This window comes from Narcine bancroftii, chromosome 2 (genome assembly GCF_036971445.1).
Source record: "Narcine bancroftii isolate sNarBan1 chromosome 2, sNarBan1.hap1, whole genome shotgun sequence".
NCBI lineage: Eukaryota > Metazoa > Chordata > Chondrichthyes > Torpediniformes > Narcinidae > Narcine > Narcine bancroftii.
In genome coordinates, this window is record NC_091470.1 from 117,713,901 (window position 1) to 117,728,945 (window position 15,045).

Sequence of the window (15,045 nt, forward strand, 5' to 3'; positions counted from 1 at the left end):
CTTGTGAAAAGTGACCTAAACTTGTTCCGCCTTTTTGAAAACATATTTTATTTAACTTATTCCATTACACTATTAATAACATAACACTTCTTTATTAACTCTAAACTTAACTCCACTATGCACAAATATATGTGTGTGGCAGATCCCAAACCATTGCAGTTTAGGTGCAATTCCAAAGAGATGATTAAAATTTAAAGTTCAGTCTTGAGAAATTTTTTGTGTTGAAACTCTGAGTCTTTAAACTGTTGTTCAAGAGTAATTATGAAGTGGGTGCGGCACCAAGTCATCAAACTTCTCAAAACTCACACGTTCTTGTATAGTTGCTTTCAGAGAAATGTTTCTCCATACAAATGATTTTTCCACAATTTCCCTCTCTTGCATGGAAGAACTTATGGTTTCCATGATGATTTCAAAAAACCAGACAATGTTTTTTAGTTGAAATGGGTCAGTAAGTTTGCAGATGATATGAAGGTTGGAGGAGTTGTGGATGGAGCTGAAGGTTGTCGGGTATAGACAGGATGCAGAGTTGGGCAGAAAAATGGCGGATGGGGTTCTATACCTGGGCCTTTGGTGTAGAATTCTATGATCTAAAGAAATGATAGAAACTAATTAGATGCTACAGAATGGAAACAGGACTTTTGGCCTAACTTGACCACACCGTCCAAAATGTCCCAACTACACGAGTCCTACCTGCCTGCATTTGGCCCATATCCCTCTTAACCCACCCTATCCATGTGTCCGTCCAAGTGTTTATTAAGTGTTTCAAATGTACCTGCCTCAATTACCTCCACTGCTAGCTTGTTCCCAAGACCCTCTGTGTAAAAAAAAATGAATTCCCCAGTTTCCTATCACCTCACCTTAAACTCATGCCTCTGATGTGATTCCCCTCCTCTGGGCAAAATACTCTGCATGCACCTGATCTATTCCTCTCATTACTATTTTAGTTGGCATTGCAATTCAATCTCCAAACCTCTTTACAGAGACATAATATGAGCCAATTAAATATTGTCAAATTACTCTATTTGTGCTGTGCTTTGGGAGATGGGAAAAGTGAACAGCAAATGGTCACTCAATGCCAGTGGAGATGACCATTACATCTCCTGGTGAGTCCAGCAAAATGGAGGAACCAACCTCAAAATACATATCATCAATTGATCATGTTGGTGGGAAAGGTTCTTGCCAAGGAGGCTTGCATTTGTTGTGAGATTGGATGACCACAGAAAATGGGACATCCTGGATGCAGGAGGGAGGGGTAAAGGTAATGATTGCTACTGGTCAGACAGGCTATCTGCAGAGGAGCGCAGGTTATCATGTCAGCCTCTTCTTACTCTCAAGGTGTGGAATGCACTGGGGGTTAGAATACAGTGGTCCCCTGACATATTGTGCTGAGCAAGGTTGGAGATACTGAGTATTCAGCCCCTCTGTTTTAGGCTAGTCAATACAGGTACACAATCCTTTATTCGGAACCCTTGGGGGACAGTGTGTTCCGAATTTCAGATTTTTCTGGATTTCAGAAAGCCAGATTTAAGTCCATCCGAATCATGCTGCTGTATCCACCCCCACTCCCTTCCAGTCACCCTTCCATCTCCCCCCACCCTCTTGCCTGCCTGACTCGCGCTGCCGGTCTCCCCCCTCCTCGCCTGCCTGACTCGCTCTTCCAGTCCCTCGCACGCCCAACTCGTGCTGCCGGTCTCCCAGCCACCTGACTCGCGCTGCCAGTCTCCCCCCCCACCCCCCCACCTCACCCACCTGACTCGCAGTGCCAGTCTCCCGACCGCCGCCTCTCTCCCCACTTGCCAGATTTTGGAGCTTTCTGGATTTTAGATGTCCGGATAAAGGATCGTGTACCTGTACCAGCATCATCCTGTTAATGGAGTCACCAACCTTCACTGCAAAGATAAGTGAAGAAAGATGCAGGCTATCTGAAGCCCACCAGGTTGTTCAGTGGCTGAGGTTTCATTTCATTTCCCCGGCCTGGGATTTGGCTGTCGGCAGGATCCCAAGGCAGCTTCGCAAGGTCCAAAAGTTGCGGAATCCAAGTCTGCCGGAGAAACTTAGCGTCCATGGAAAATAAAAGGCAGTTGGCATTTTGGGCCTGAGCCCTTCATCAGGAGTGCCAAAGATCATTTTTTACTAACTGCACACTGAGTACCTCATCCTCCATCCATACACATGCTTAATAATCAAGGCTTTGTTACTCAGTCGGTCATTCTTACTACTGAGGGAGTGCAGTGAATGTAAAGGAGGGGGGAAGGGGGAAAAGAGGAGGAGTGCAGGGTGGTAGGTGATAGGAGGAGGAGGAGGAGGAAGAGAAAGGATCTGGGAGTTGATAGGGGAGGGAGTAGAGGGATGAGAGGTAGCTCTCTGATCGGAGAAGGAAGGGAAGGGCTGGGGAGCTGGAGTAAGGGAAATTGAGGGATGAGGGTTAGAGAGAGGCTTGGGGAGGGGTGTTAATGGAAATTAATGGTGGCTGGTTGAAGACTGCTGAATGGAATATAAGATTGCAATTCCTCCAATTTATGGGTGGCCTGAAATTCAAGTCGTTGTCACCTTTATTTATCGTTCATACTATACTCGCGTGGTAAAGACGAGAGAGTGTTTCTCCAGGACCACGGAGCATATTGACATAAATATAAGTTAGAATAGAAGTTCAACATGTTAAAATATTGACTTAGACAGTACACTATCCCCAAATGTTCTGGGAGTTCAGGAGTCTGATGGCTTAGGGGAAAAACTTGTCCAATCTGGACATAATGGCCCGAGTGCTGAATACCTCCTACCAGGTGGTAGAAGGGAGAACAGTTTACGTGAAGAGCGTGTGGAGTCCTTCACAGCATTAATTGCCTTTCGCCTGCATCGAGTGTTGTAGATGCCCTTCATAGGAGGAAGAGAGCCCCCAATGGGGGCTTGCAGTCCAAGGAGGTACAGCTTCCAAACCAGGCAGTGATGCAATTGCCCAAGATGCTCTCGATACATCCTCTGTAGAATGTAGTGAGGATGGAGGGTGGGAGATGAAATTTCCTCAGCCTTTGCAGGGAGTGGAGGCGCTGCTGGGCTTTCTTGGCTATGGAACTGGTGTTAAGGGACCAGGAGATATTTGTCCGCAAAGTGCTCTCCAAGGAACTTGATACTCTTGATGGAGCCGTCAATGGTCAGTGAAGCATGGGTCCCCATCCCCTCCCCCCACCCCCGGACCCTCTTGAAGTCAACAGCCATCTCTTGACAGGACATAAGGTATGTCTTTGTGGCAATGGGTTGTGGAATTGGTCTCAATGGGAGAGACCACCTTCTCATCTCTCTCTCCCTTCTTCCAACTCTTCAGCCTCTTCCCTTCCTTCCCTTACAAGCAAAAAAAAGGAAGTTATTAAAATTCACATCCTAGTGCAAAACCATTGACAGCAATATTGCAGATGGTCTTTTTGTGGTGTTGGAGCAATCAATAATTAGTGTACCAAGGGAAGGGTCAAGATCATGATCGCTGTTGGAAAGAAACTGTCCTTCAACGTAGAGGTACTGGTCTTCAGGCTTCTGTATGTCTTTCCTGATGGTAGCAGTGAGAAGAGGCTGTAACCAGTGTGATGGATATCCTTTATGATGTTGGCTGCCTCCTTAAAGACATTGCCTCACATAGCTGTCTTCAATGGATGGGCTGTCGGTGCTTGTGATTGGCCTGGATATGTTTGTTACCATCCGGAGTCTCTGCGTCCCTGGACAGTCAAATTCCCAAACCAATTTATTGCATATTATTTGCTAATTTGAACACAAAGGAAGTGATATTTGGTTACAAATGTATAGATGTAAGAGAGATCGCATTTGTAATGTTTCATGCAGACTTAGTCCTACCCAAGAAAGGGGACATTAGCCATAGAGAGAATAAGTAAAGATTTAATGGATAGATACCTGGGAACAGGGGGTGGTGGGAAGGAACTGGGATTTATTTTAAGTTCAAAGGGATGTCTTGAAGAATTAGCAGTGATCTCGCTGAACCATGCCAAATTGCTTTTTCAGGAATCATGTTTCTCATGGTTGGCAAGTTGTCATCATCTCAAAATAAAGGGCTGGTCATTTAGGGCAGAGATAAAGAGAAATTGCTTCACTCAGAGAATAATACATCTTTGGAAATCCTATTCTTAAGCAGGATCACTGAGTGCATTCAATGTGGAGATAAACAGATATTCAGCAAATCAAGAGAGTGGTGTAAGAAAATTGCACTGAGATTAACAATTAGGAGTGATCTTACCGAATGTTGCAGCAGGTGCAAAGGACTAAATGTTCTGGTTTTGTCCCTATTTCCCAACTTATTGTGTTCTTATGAAGTCCCAGCATGTCTTCCTGACTTTGATTCAACATCAAAATAAGAAGTGCTGTGATCTTTCTTTCTCCTTGAAGAATGTTTGTGTCTCTCTGGGAAAACTAGGCGCTCCTGATCACTTTTGAAAAAATGTACTCTTTTAAGCTTTAAAGTACTTTTTTTGCATCTTTCCAAATCTTCTCAGTGCAATGAACCGGAAACCAGTCATTCTTGGCAAGATGGCACCAGGGAAGGAAGTTGCAGTGCAACACGTTTAAGTGGACACTAGCTGCTGCGGTGGTAAAGGGTGGGCAGGAATGGAGACCTGAGACTGCTTTGCACAAAGCTGAATGGCAGATGGATGGTGAGATGAGAAACCTCAACTCGTAATTAAGGGATTGAATAATTAATGGCATTGGTAGTTGGCAGTGTCGAGTAACGAAGCGGAGTCAGGCCACTGGCCATGTTCACACCGGCCAGAGGACACCCATACATATTAATCACAACGTCTGCTTGTGGCCCATATCCTTCATTGCCAAGGCGATTCAAGGGTGGTTAACAACTCTGCTTCCACCACTCCCTCAGCCAGTGTATTCTAAGTATTCACCATTCTCTGAGTGGAAAAGCTTCCCCCATTCCCCCACAGATACAGCCTAAAGCTCTTGCCCTTACCCTAAATCTATATCCTCCAGTTCAACCTACCTTTGATAAGGGGCAAGGTTTCCTGCAGTCTACTTATCTATGCCACACATAATTTTCTATTGCTCAATCATGCCCCTCTCATCCACCTTGACTCCAGAGTCCACTCCAGTCTCTCCTCATAACTGAGACACTCCATCGCAGGCAACCTCCCGGTGAGTCCCTTCTGCACCCTTTCCAGTGCCAAGGTGTGATACTCGGAGCTAGCCCCAGTGTTCCAGCTGAGGGCCAAACAATGTTATAGAAGCCTCAAGCATCATCTCCCTGCTCTAGTATTCAGTTTCTTGGAAATAATCCAAGGGATGGAATAAATTAGTATTCAGAGATGCACAAGTTAATCAAAGGCAGCCAGCAAAGAGGGAGATTGTGTTTGACTAAAGCAATTGAGTATATTGATGATATAATAAATATAGAGGCAATCAGGTTTGAAGTATATATAGAGTGAGCAAAAAATTTGTCAGGGACCCACATGGCAGTTTGATCAAGAAAATAAAAGCCATTAGGATCTGAAGGATGACCATGACTTGTGGACTTTCTGCAGTGAAGTTCCACAGTATTAAGGCCCTTTTTATGGTTGATGCCAATAATTTAGATATGTATTTTGAAGACATTAAAATCAGGAATTTGGTTGGTATTGATAATGAGGAACAGGTTGATGGAATAATGAGCTAGTCAGTCAGAATATTTTTCCTGGGGTAAAATGTCATTCAGATTCAGATTTCAGATTTATTGTCACATACAAGCCTGAGATTCTTTTTCCTGTGGGCCAGGCAGAATTACCACTTATTGGTAGTGCAAAAAAAATTGTTCACAGTGTAAACAGGTAAACAAAAAATAAATATAAACAGATAACGAATGTAAACAAACTGACTGTGCAATACAGAGAGAACGAAGAAAATCAATAAAGTGCGCAAGTACGAGTCCTTAAATGAGTCACTAGCGTTTTTCCACGAGCATCCCAGTTAATTGGCCGTGCTGGGTCGCAGGAGAGGAAGCCCTTTGTGGCGTTTCCATTGGGCCACCCTCAACTGGGACACTAATTGGTTTTCCACTGAACACACTCATCCCCGAGGATTAAAGTGTTCTACCTTCAACTGGAAACAGGTGACTTTCTGCTGTCCCTTTTCCACTGGTTTTATCAGCTCACCTGCACCAGTCAATGCCGAGGATACGAGTAGGGGTAGAGGTAGTTAATCCCTGGTGTGAAATGACATAATTTGACACTGGCATTTGGACAATATTCCTTTTCTACTGGACCCTGTCCCAGTAAATTCCCGGTTAATTCCTGGGTCAGGGTGCCAGCGGAAAAGGGGCTACGGATTGAGTTTGTTGTTGAGGAGTCTGATGGTGGAGTGGGAGCAGCTATTCCTGAACCTGGTGGTGCAAGTCTTGTGGCACCGATACCTCTTTTCTGAAGGCAGCAGTGAGAACAGAGTGTGTGCTGGGTGGTGTGGATCCTTGATGATTCCTGCTGCTATCTGACGGCAGCGTTCCCTGTAGATGTTCTTGATGGTGGGGTGCACTTGAGGTACACTCATATACTAAAGTTCATGTGTTCAAGATGAGGGAAAGAAAGTCAAAAGGGGATATATGGGGCAATTTCTTCTGCAGGAGCAAGGGTGAAAGCGGATATGAAGTGGATGTGAAGCAAAGGGAGCTGATGTGAAGCAGATGTGAATCAGAGGTAATGATGTGAAGTGGTTCCATACATGAAGGCTGATGAGAGGTGGATGTGCTGCTGAAGTGTCTAATGTGAAAAAGTGGGGCATCATGTGAAGCAGAGGGTCCAGAAGTGGTGAATGTGTACCTGAGGAGGTCTAGTGTGTGGTGGATGTATACCTGAAGGGCCTGATGTGAGGTGGATGTGCACCTGAGGGATCTGATGTGAGGTGAATGTGTACCTGAGAGGGCCTGATGTGAGGTGGATGTGTACCCGAGTGGCTGGACGTGGTGAAGGTGTATCTGAGGAGGGCTGATGAGTGGTGGATGTATGCATGAGGGGTCTAATGTAAGGTGAATGTGTACCTGAGGGGCCTGATGTGAGGTAAATGTGCACCTGAGTGGCCTGATGTGAGGTGGTTGTGTACCCGAGGGGCCAGACGTGGTGAAGGTATACCTGAGGGGTGAAGTAGAGACAGCCTCTTGTCTCAGGATGAATGTGCTTCAGGGCGAGGTGGAAGAGGGTGAGTATGTTGGCAGAGCAGTTTGATGTGCTGTCACGTGGTCCTACTTCCCATTCCGACTTCCTCATTGCTAGGGCGCCATCATGAACATTGTGGCATGTCATTATCACCCTCCCTAACATTGCCCATTCTGCCTCATACAGTACTTCTCACCTTATAAAATGGCAGTCCAGTCCTCTTAACATTCTCAACCAACCTACCATCTTGAGCAGCAACCTTGATTGATCTATGACCCCTGACCCAAAGATCCCTCTGTTCTTCCACGCTGTTAACAACGCTGCCATTACCCACATACTCTGCCTTTGTTCATTCTTCCCAAGTGAATCACTTCACACTTTTCTGGATTGTGCACCATCTGCCTCTTCTCTGCCTAACTCTGCATCCATCTGTATCCTCTTGTACCATCGACAATATCTCCCACCTTTGTAATATCTGCATTCTTACTGACCGCTTTCTTTATCCAAGTTATTTGTAAAAGGAACAAAGGACAGAGGTGCCTGAACAGATTCCTGTGGAGCCCCATTAGTCACTGAGCTCCAGACAGAACACATTCCATCTACTACCACGCTCTGGCTTGTGTGAGCAAACCAATTCTGAATCCTCACAACCAAGTTTCCATGGATGCCTTTGAGATTAGCTTTCCATGGGTGACCTTGTCAGATGCCTTATTAAACTCCATATACACCATATTCGGGCCTACCTTCATCAATTTCTTTTGTCACCTCCTTGAAACTCTCAATTAGACTCATGAGGCATGATCTCTCCTCACAAAGCAAAAGTGCCAGGTGATGAAGAAGACAAAGACGATGTGGTCAAACAATAATCATAGCTTTTATTAGCAGAAACTCATGGTACAATAATGAAAGACAATAGATGCATATACAGTTATATCCAGACAGGAGTGTCCTTAACAGTAGAGATAACAGCCAATGTTAGTACAGCAAGGCACGCCAGAGGGGGAGAGAGGCAGCTTGGGAGGCTTGACCATCCCTAATAAGACTAGGTTTTTTCAAATCCTGTCCTAAAAATATCCGCTGCAATAGTTTGCCCACTACTGACAAATGATTCACTGGTCTATCATTCCCAGGGTTCTCCCTATTACCTTTCTTAAATGATAGAACAACATTTGCCATCCTTCAATCCTCCAGTATGACTCCTGAGGCCAGAGATCATCATCAATACCTCAGTGATCTCTTCCCTCGTTTCCCAAAGTAAACTGGGGTATATCCTGCCAGAAGCTCCAATACTTCATCTTTCTTAACCTCAACACCCGCCAGCATGTTCTATGCTGACCTCACATTCACCGAGGTGAACACTGAGGCAAAGCTCATTAATGACCCTGGCACATGGTCTCTATTCCTGATTCATCTCACCCTCACTCTAGTCACCATCCTGTTCTCAATGTACATTTATAATGACTTGGAATTTCCTTGATCCTAATTTCCAAGACCTTCTCATGTCCCCTCTAGCTCACTCTCTTCTTTTCCCTTCTCATGTCCTCTTCTAGCTTTCCTAAGTTCCTTCTTGGCTGACTGATTTTTGTTTCCTAAACTTCCTTCTTCCTCTCTTGGCTCCTTTAAATTTAGACATACAGCATGGTAGCAGGCCTTTTTGGCCCACGAGTCCGTGCCATCCAATTTACACCCCATTAACCTACATCCCTGGCATGTTTCAAATGGTGGGAGGAAACCAGAGCCTACCTTCCCCCCCCCCCCCAGCAAAACCCACGCAGACACAGGAAGTACATACTAACTCCTTACAGACAGCGCAGATTTCAAACCTCTGTCCCAATCACTGGTGCTGTTCAGGTATTGCACTAACTGTCCCCCCCACGATAATTTTTTTCCATTTTTACTGTGCATACCCCTGAGAACATCTGTATCCAATTAACGATCGTGAGGTCCTACCCAACACCATCCTCATCTAAATAAGTACTTTTCTCTACCATTTGTTCTTATCCTTGTCCATGGGTATGCGAAAGATCAGAATGTTGTGGTCACTGTCACCAAAATGCTCCCCGACTGAGAGGTCTGTCACCTGACCAGGTTCATTACCCAGTACTAGATCCAGCATAAAAACAGTTGTGTCACAATTGTACAGAGTGTTGAATTAAAGTAAACACACCAAAATTCTGGAGGAACTCAGCTGGTATTTTCAGCATCTATAGGAGACAAAGATATATTGCCAACATTTCAGGCCTGAGCCCTTCTTCAAGGGAATAAATCAGAGGCAGGAAATTTGCAGCTTCTCATCTTCTCATCTCATCTACCGACTGGCATTAATATTGAATTCTCTGGCTTTCGTTAAAACCCTCCCTCCCTTCATCCCCTGTCGCCCTTCCCCAGCTCTTCCTCCTTGTCTCCTTTCGCACAGACATGATAAATTCTAACCTCTTCCCCTATCATATCCACTTAACCCCTTTTGTTAGACTGGATCCCTCCATCAGCCAGTACTGTCTGAATTCTGAGACCTTAAGATTTTGTGCTTCTTCCTTGAAGAAGGGCTCAGGCCCAAAACATCGGCAATATACCTTTGTCTCCTATGTACACTGAAAAGACCAGCTGAGTACCTCCAGCATTTCAATGTTTTTACTACCATCACAGTGTCTGCAGACATTAGTGTTTCACTAGATCTAGGATGTCCTCTTCTCGAGTTGGCCTATATCAAGAATCCTTCCTGGATACACCTGAGAATTCTGCCTCAACCAGACACCAGGATCGATTTGCCTCTCAGCCCTGAATCGGCTAGTTCTGTTTATATCCTTCTATGAAGAGTTGGCATATTTCTCAGTGTCAGAAATGCCAGCCTCAACATTTGCCCTTAATAGCAGTGGGAGTACTTTGCACTCCATTTTCTAAGTTTGACTATTGAATGGTGCAGGAGCCAGCTTTTCCAAGAGGAGTGCAATGAGTGGCCTCTGTTACCTTGTAAATTTCTCTCCAGTGACTAAGGAATTTCTACTCCATTATCTTCCAGATGAGCCATCAGGCTTGAGGTTTATCTGCCCATGAAGGCGAGCGTTTATGATCCCATGTAACTATTTGGTGATGAGCAGGTGCATTCTCCCAAGTGACCAGGACCACATAGCTCTCAACCAATACCCAAAACAGATTACATGGTTTGAATTTCAGTTCTCCTTTGTGAGATCCAGCTGCCCCCAAGTTATGGCTGTCATTGCAATAAGATTCAGGTGGTAGACTGAAGACGGAGATGAGGAAAAACTGTTTCTGTGGAATTATCTGCTCAGGGAAGCGGTGGAGGTGACTTCATTAAACATATTTAAGGTTCAGTTATATAGATTTTCACATAAAAATGGAATTAAGGGATATGGGGAAAAGGCAGATCAGTGGAGTTGAGTCATGATCTTATTGAATGGCAGATGGCCGACTCCTGCTCCTATTTCTTATGTCCTTGTGTTAAGTATATTTCTAAGCATAAGCGATAAAAGGAAGTCTGGCCCATTGAGCCTGCTCCGCTATTCGATAAGATCATGGCTGATCTGGCCACTTATCTGCCTTTTCCCACATAACCATTTAAAAATCTATCAAACTGTGTCCTGAACATATTTAGTGAGGCAGCATTTTCTGCTTGCTTGGGCAGAGAATTCCACAGATTCACTACTCTTTGGGAGAGAAAGAAATCTACTCCTCTGATTCTTGAGGCCGCGTCACCAGTTCTCGTCTCTACCAGCCTTCCAACCTCTATCTTATCTACCCCCTTTCATAAATTTATATGTTTATATAAGATCCCCCCTCATTCTTCTGAACTTCAGCGAGTGTAGATAGTCCCCAGGTGACTCATTCTCCCCTCATAGTATCCTCCTCTGCCTCTAAATCCAGTCAACCTTTTCTCAAGGAAGGAGCCCAGCTGTACTCCAGGTGCAGCCTCACCAGTACCCTGCACAGTTCCATCAAAACGTCCTGGTCTTCAAATCCATCCCTAATGAAAATGAATTCTTATTTGGCCACAGGACACTATTAGAATGCAGTATGATGAAAAGGACTTTATAAATGCAGCTCTTTTAATTTTTGAATGAGGTTGTGCATAGTCTGTGTCATGGAGGATCTCACTGATAAAAAGATAGGAACATAGGAAGTAGGAACAGGAGTAGGCCAAAAATGGCCCCTCGAGCCTGCTCCGCCATTCAATACGATCATGGCTGATCTAATTTATGACCTAACTCCACCTACCTGCCTTCTCCCCATATCCCCTAATTCCTCTATCAGGTAAAAATTTATCTAACCGAATTTTAAATATGTTTAATGAAGCAGCCTCAACCACTTCCCTGGATAGAGAATTCCAAACATTCACTACTCTCTGGGAAAAACTATTTTTCCTCATCTCCGTCCTAAATCTACTCCCCCGAATCTTGAGACTGTGTCCTCTCGTTTTAGTTTCCCCGGCCAGCTCAAAAAACCTTCCTCCATCTATCATATCCATACCCTTCATAATCCTATATGTTTCATATATGCCATATGAATGGCAGAGTTGGCATTCTCCGACAGCATGGTTGGTAAGTTTCCTTGTCGAAGTTGTGGGGATGAGCAACCTGTACCTGCTTTGAACTTTGAAAGCTTAACTATGCCCGTTTACAAAGGCATCTCTTACAGTCACTCTTAATGTAGATCTGAACTCTGAGAGAACACAGACGTCAACAATATTCAGCTGAGGTTCTTTTGTGTGAATGCAGTAGCTAAATAATTCAGAGATGGCCCTGACAGAACAGAAAGGAGCAAAGATACAGTCACAAGAAGAATAACTTGCATTTAATCTTTTAAGGTAGGAAAACAAGGAACTCAGTTTGTCAAAAATCAAACTGCAGCTTGGAGGTATTGCTTCTTAATACAGGAACCTCAGCCTGTGAATCAAAACTGCTCACAGACATCCACTGATGAATGGTTCTCGCCAGCACATGCTGCATCATAACCAGGTGACACATGTGACATTTTCTTGTCTCTGCTCTGCAGTGCATCAATTTCAGCTGTAGTGCAATTAAAAAGAAACCAGAACTGCAGGCAGACATGGCAATGCAGATAATTATATCTGCAGCACAACTACCCTGGAAGAAGCAAGTGGTTCACCATAACACTGGCAAAGGACTCTCTGGTCCTTCCGCCAGCCAATAGATTGAGGAGTGCTCATTTGATACAGGAAGGTGGCAAGGCAGGTGCAAATTGATCAGACAATAATCACTTGTGGACAGATTGAGGAAGTTTAAGGTTATCGTCATCTGACTGTACATGTACAACCCAACGAAACAGCATTTCCCTGGACACACACACAATACGTATGACATAAAAATCACATATGTACATAAATATATAATTTAAAATTGATATATCAATATTTTTGGATGATTTACTTGGTTCCCATAAAAAATGCAGAAGGGTATAGACAGGTTGGGAGACTGGGCAAAAAGATGGCAGATGAGATACAACGTTGAGAATTGTTCGGTTCTACATTTTGGCAAGGGGAAATAAACAGGCAAAAAACTATTTGGATGGGGGAAAAATTCAATCCTCGAAGGTGCAAAGCGACCTTGGCGTCCTCCTGCAGGGAAATCTAAAAGTTAATGACCAGGTGGGATTGGTAGTGAAGAAGGCAAATGCTATGCTAGCATTCATTTCAAGAGGTATAGTGTATAAGAGTAGAGAGGTGTTAATGAGAATCTATGAGACCCCATTTGGCGAACTGTGTACAGTTTTGGGCCCCCTGTCTTAGAAAGGATGTGATGTTGGTGGAGAGGAGATTTACTAGGATGATTCCCAGAAGGCAAGGGGCTGGCGTATGGGGAATGTTTGGCAGCCCTTAGGTTGTATTCGTTGGAGTATAGGAGAATGAGAGGGATCTCATAGAGACATTTCAAATATTGAAAGATTTTGATAGAGTGAATGTGGATAAGATGTTTCCCTTGATGTTTGAATTGATGACAAGGGGTAATTGTCTTAAAATTAGAAGTTATCCAATTAAAACAGAGATGAGGAAGAACTTCTTTAGTCAGAGGGTCGTGGATCTGTGAAATCACTGCTGCACGAAGCAGTGGAGGCCAGATCACTGGGAGTATTTAAACAGGAAAAGGAGAAGTATCTCATTAGTAAGGGTATCAAGGGGTATGGGGAAAGGCTGGAAATTGGAGCTAGGTGTGAGCATCATTCAGCTTAGTGTAGAGTCACGGAACAGACTCGATGGGCCTAGTGGCCTGCTTCTGCTCCTTTATCTTGTGATCTTGTGATTACGATTTCACAGCCGGTGGGATGAAGCTTTTTGCCAGTCGGACAGTCCTGATTTTGATGCTTTGTACCTGCTTCTTGATGATAGGTGGGGCAAAGGAACTGTGCGCCGGATGGAATGGTTCCTCAGTAATTCCTTGAGCCAGCTGGAGTGGCCGCTGCAGCCATGTGTGCTTCTAAGGAGAAGTATGAGAACATATAATACCTGACAAGGAACTTTGAAATTTTTGTCCCAGTAGCAGTGAAAGACCCGAGGAAGGGTGGGGTATGACTCGGAGAGGAACCTACAGGCAGTAACTGCCTTGTGCTACAGGCGGCTATTTTAGGACGTGCTGCTAGAGTATCGAGTGTGTTAGATTTTGTAACTCATGTCCAATGTAGGAATTATGAGCTAGAGTTGGAGGACATGAATATTTCAGGTGGTGCAAGATAGGTTACTGTTTAGTTCTGGATGGTGTGGAGTTTCTCGGAACCACACTCAAGTAGACAGATTTTCCATCATAATGGGTATTGGGAGGTGACCTCTTGTCCACCTTACCAGCCTTTTGTCTGCATTTGCATTCATGGCGTCTGTGTGATTAGTTCGTTTGAGTTTCCAGCAAGGGGAGAAGCTCGTGACTTAAGCCTCCTGTGCGAATCGAAGGCTTTCTCTACCAATGTCACGAGCTTCTCCCCAGGCGGCTATTAGCAAGGAAGTGAGTTTGAAAAAAAAACCACAAGCCAGCAGTGTGGGAATAGTCCGACGACTGAACAGGGAAATGTGTTCAGCTGAAGCAGCTTTTGTACTCTGAAAAGATATTGAGAGCACCTGTTTCTTTTATTTTGAAATTTGTTTGCACATCTTTTCAGTGCCATCCAAGAGTAGAAGATATGTGCAACAGAAATGAAGCTGCATTCGTCAGTCACAAAATCTCTGAAGCTAAAATTAAGTTCATCATTTGTTTTTGCTTTAATTTTCATTCGACCAGCTTAAATATTGGACAAGTAATTTGGCTTCAAACAACTCAAAGAATATCAAAGTCTGAGTTGTCTTTTCCCGTCCTTCCTCAGTTCGGATCTAATTTGCAAACCTTCGAACCACGGCTCTCTTAATTGCCTATTCAGAATTCGATCCAAATGAAAACAGAAAACAATGAACCAACGCTGATAATTTGCTGAAAAGTGATTAGATTTCAAAAAATGCATTACTGTCCTGAGATTCAGTTTGGCAGTGGTTTAATTATATTTAGTGTGGAGAGCATTCAGCTGGGAAGTCTGGATAACTGGGGACTTCTTTCAGTTGTAACACAACAGGTGAGAAGGGAAGATGACATGTTAGTCCTCATTGGCCAGTTTATTTACCATGGTACTCTGTTAATATTAATTTAATGTTAAGGACTGCCTAATGGGCAAGGGTTTTCCTGAAGACTGATTGGCCACTGTTGAATGTCAGAAGAAATCCAGGATAATGGCATTCCCATAACACCTGCCAATATATTCTATGGCTGGTTGTGCCTTCTAACGCAAACCTCCTGTGATCTTCTAAGCCACATTATAGTTGTCTTAAATTCTACAAAAGTCTGCATTATTCTTCTGCAAAGATTAATACTTGAAATGAAGGATTTTAAGGCGACAGAATAACTACGTCCCTACTTTCAGCATG

General features: G+C 44.0%; 1 protein-coding gene across 1 annotated transcript in view; it reads left to right on the forward strand.

Annotated features, from left to right (window-relative positions):
• slc8a3 (solute carrier family 8 member 3) overlaps positions 1 to 15,045 on the forward strand; it is a 471,668-nt gene that overhangs the window by 196,452 nt on the left and 260,171 nt on the right. The window lies entirely within an intron of this gene.